Source organism: Armigeres subalbatus, chromosome 1 (assembly GCF_024139115.2).
Source record: "Armigeres subalbatus isolate Guangzhou_Male chromosome 1, GZ_Asu_2, whole genome shotgun sequence".
In the NCBI taxonomy this organism is placed as follows: domain Eukaryota; kingdom Metazoa; phylum Arthropoda; class Insecta; order Diptera; family Culicidae; genus Armigeres; species Armigeres subalbatus.
Genome location: NC_085139.1, coordinates 107644990 through 107649809, shown reverse-complemented (window position 1 = coordinate 107649809; position 4820 = coordinate 107644990).

The window sequence follows — 4820 nt, the reverse complement described above, 5'->3', positions numbered from 1 at the left end:
CTGCGCTGGTGGACGGCCGCATTGATTTATGAGATGAAGCTGCTGGGGTTGAGATATTCATTCGGGGTGGGTTGAGGTTGTTCGAGGTCTTGGGTGGATTATCAATTATTTGAACGCGCTTGTTTTCTCCGATGATGAACTTCTCTGGGCGATTGAGCTGTTGACTTCATCTAATACTTCGAAAAAAGAAGTTTCATCGCAGGATCTTGAACGATTTACTGGGTCAGCATCATCCAAGGTAAGCTGGTCGATACTTTGCAGGAACGTCGTTTGTTGATGCGAATTATTGCTGGTTTTTGACTGATTATTGCCATACAGTGATTTGTTGATCATGCGAAGATTTTCGCCATAATTACCCAGACGCGTGTCCATAGAATCAGTACGGATCAGCAATTCGCGTAATGCCTTCATTATGGTTTTTTCACGGTCGTATACGGATGGCTCAAAATTTAGTCGACAAGTCTCGCAAAACCAAAGAAGTCCTACTTTGGCAGTCCAGGAGGCATAGTGCGACTTGTGTAAACCAACGCAAGAGTAATGGACAATTGTTCCACACGTTCCGCTGCAGACGATGCTTTTTCCAAAGTCTAAGGAGCTTGAACATATTTGGCAGCATTCCATTTGTGTATAAAGTTCAGCAAACTGACGGTGCGATAACGAGGATGGTGAATCGCATACAAGTACAAATTAGGAAAGTCGCCTACAAGTATGCAACCATGTAAACGGTCACCAAAGTTTATAATTTTTGCTGGCAGATGGCGCTTCGAAAAACCAACAGCGAGTGGGTATTAATGTATAAGGCAATAACAATAACACATTCACCGAACAAAAAAAAACACTATAAATCACTATTTGACGCACTCGATTCACCCAAACAAATATTCGAAAGTACGAAACAGTTCAAATACGACACATTGAATACAAAACGGTGATTTTTTACATTCGATGCACGGCGGGCCAGCGATAATTGAATTCCCGGACTTGAGCGACAGTATCAATAAGCAGTGGTTCTCAAACATTGGCATTACAAACATTTCTTATTGGCATTACATCCCCACACTGGGACAGAGCCGCCTCGCAGCTTAGTGTTCACTTAAGCACTTCCACAGTTATTAACTGCGGGCAGCAGGGACCACGTCCAAGGGCTTGACGACCCCTCCCCAGCCGTCTGTGAGTCAGGGGGTTCTGCCTAGGAGGTGGTGGGGTTAACAGGGGGCGCTGTTAATTCCCTCCCAAAAACCACATATCCGCAAGCAAACCTTATCAAGCGACCGTGTGCCGCTTAAAGCATACAAGCCCCTAACCCCGAATCCCAAGGTGTCAGGCGACCCGTGCTGAAGGGATGAATGGCCTGGGGGGTGAAACAATTAGCCAGGTCGTTAACGGAGCCTGTGGAGGTTCCACAGAGTGAGGGCTGCTTCGGCGGCAAGCGGGTGGCAGTGGGTGGTACCCACACACCCCAAGTGGTGCACATGTGGTGCAAGTGTATGGGAGTTGGGGGTATTACTCATGTAATACCCCACAGAATGAGGGACCAGTGTATGGGTGAGCACACAACTAAGCCTCGCATGGTACGCATGGTCAGTAGTGATAGAATGACTTAAGTCTGGTGAGGCTTGGTAGGAGTGTGACGGGGCAGATACCTCTGCGGGACCTCAGAAGTAGGGGACACGAAAGTCTCGCTGCGTCTGGCAGGAGTGTCGGGGGGTTGATGCTTCTGCGGCACCTCAGAAATAGGAGACATGAAAGGGTCTGCCTCGTAGCTGAGGTAGGAGCGGCATAGGAGCCACCAACCTAGGGTCGCCTCCGGCTTGGCAGACAAGTGGTGCCATTCTGTTGCAGACGGGGTGAGCACCATACTGAATGAGGACTGTCTATGTTGTGAGATGGCGGCATTGGGGCACCCCCTGCAGGGTGCCTGATCTTCCCTTGCAGTCATTCAAGCGGCATAGGCAGGTGAGTGTTGGGGCACATGTGGTGCCAGTATGTCTTGTGCAAATGTGTTGCATGGGGAGTGTCGAAGAGTTGAGGCGCATACGTGCACTTGTGTACGTCATGGAGGGGCGCAATGTCCAATAGTTATCCCCAAGTATTGCTTAATTGCGGGCCGGGGAATGACTGGAGAGGAAGGAGTTGGTTTTAGTGGGTCAGAGTGGTGATCCCATCCCACACTACCTGGGTTCGCCTCCCCAGGTGTCTGTTTGCAGATTTCCATTACCTTCGTTAAAAAAAAAAAAAAAAAAAAAAAAAACTGCGAGGTTTCTAAGCCAGGTTACCATTTTTGCATTCGTATATCATGAGGCTAGCACGATGATACTTTTATGCCCAGTGAAGTCGAGACAATTTCCAATCCGAAAATTGCCTAGACCGGCACCGGGAATCGAACCCAGCCACCCTCAGCATGGTCTTGCTTTGCAGCCGCGCGTCTTACCGCACGGCTAAGGAGGCCCCCTCAATATGTGTTACAAATAACAATACTTGAAATAATTTTGTTATAAATTCTTTGTCAAAAATGGATGAAAGAAAATTTCACGATCGTCATAACTTGATTATAACATAATGTATTAGGTATGCTTATTTTACAGAAAAACACAATTGCCAACATTTTTTGGTAAATAGGAATTGGAGAAAAATGAAGTTACCAACTTCAGTATTTCTTGATTTAATCGAGAAAGGCATCGTCACCGCTAGGTGGATTAATTTGGGTTTTCATCGGAAATTCCTTTGATATTTTTTTCAGAGATTCATTTAGGAATTCTTTTCTTCAATTAAATCATACAAAATACTTGAATTCTATCCGATATTTTGTTGGATGTATTCTTCCAGAGGGCCCTCCTTAGCCGTGTGGTAAGACGCGCGGCTACAAAGCAAGACCATGCTGAGGGTGGCTGGGTTCGATTCCCGGTGCCGGTCTAGGCAATTTTCAGTTTGAAAATTGTCTCGACTTCCCTGGGCATAAAAGTATCATTGTGTTAGCCTCATGATATACGAATGCAAAAATGGTAACCTGGCTTAGAAACCTCGCGGTTAATAACTGTGGAAGTGCTTAATGAACACTAAGCTGCGAGGCGGCTCTGTCCCAGTGTGAGGATGTAATGCCAAGAAGAAGAAGAAGAAAATTCTTCCAGAAATTTTAATACTTCCTTGAAGGAATTTTCATCAAAATGTTTGAAGAAATTTTTGATGGAATTTTCAACGAAAAAGTCAAAGATTTCCTAAAGGGATATGCCAAGAAATTCCAAACGGCATTTCCAAACTTTTTCCCAAGAATTCTCCGAAGCATTTTCCGCTGGTATTACCGAAAAACATTCTAAAGGAATTTCCTGAGAAATGTTTAAAGAAATTCTGGAAATTCTGAAGAAAATTCCAGATGAATTTCCAAAGAAATTTCTGAAAGAGTTGCTGAAAAAATTGAGGAATATGCAAAGTAATTTCCTGCAGAAAGATCTGATATATTTGCTGGAGAAAGTTCTAAACGAATTTCTGGAGGACTTTTTAGAAAATCCTGTTTTTTTTTAATTTTTATCAACGTCTTTTTTTTTAATTTAGAAATTAAGTTCGACGCTAACAGGAATTTCTGAAGAAATTTCCTAAGGTATTTGCGAAAGAATCTCCATAGGGATTTCCGGTGGAATTCCTGAAGGAACTCTTAAATGAATTCCTAAAAAAAATCTAAAGCAACTTCCGAAGAAATTCTTAAGCGAATTTTCAAAACCTTAATAATTTTCCGAAGGAATTTGTAAAGGTATTCCAGAACGAATCTCCAAAGGAGTTTTTGAAGGAATATCCGAAAGAATTGGGTTGTTTAGCAAAGAAAAATATGAGGTTTTTTATAGTTTAACATAAAGAGCATGCTTTCCTGATCTCCAACATATTTTTATTTTGTTCATAAACCTTTTATTTACATTTTTATACACCAAACAATAAGCCATTTCAATCGATAGAATGACACTAACATTCATAGAATGACAGTTGGCCCATGCAGCATAAGAACAAATTTTTAGTCCCATACAAATTTAAAATGCAAATTAAAAATAGTTCCGGGGCTCCAAAAATTCTGAAAAATTGAGGTTAGGCTCAGTTTTTTACGCAGATTCAGAACATGTAAAAACATACATACCCCTAAACAACCCAATTACCAAAATATTTTTCGTAGATCTTTCTAAATGAGTTTCGGAAGGTTTTTCCGGATAATGTTTGTAAGGAATTCGTGAATATATTTCTAAATTGATGATTCGAAGAATTTCCTCATTAGGTAGATTCTGAAGTAATTCTTAAAATTCATTCTTTTCGAAGAAACATTGAGGAGAAATTTAAAAATGATTTTTAGATTTATTTCCGAAGTTGTTTCCGGATGATTTTTCAAAGATCTCAGCTAGTTAAGGTGGTTATACAACAAAGCCACAAATCCGCCATCTTGGAAACTGCGTGCCGTTTCTAGTGATTTTTCAAGAGCACAAATTGAGAAAACCACAACGCTCATGGGGATGAAACATTCGTAGGTCGTTTGCTTACTTATGCAAAACAATCGACTTTAATTTCAGCAATGTACGAAAATTATTATGCTAGATTTATAAGAGTAGAAAACCGTCTGGTGAATTTAAAATTCACCACATGACTTGATTGTATAATCACCTTAACCTGTCTTTAGAGCCCTGGCCGTCCTCGCAGCACTGCACCACTCTTTCCTTCCTCTTCTTCCTTCCTTCCTTCTGTGGCTGTGCGGGCTTACCGGGAGTATCGCTGGGTGGCTTGGAGATCTTCCTCGCTTCTTGTTTCGTTACAACTCGACCAATAACAAGGGCGATCGACTATCAGTG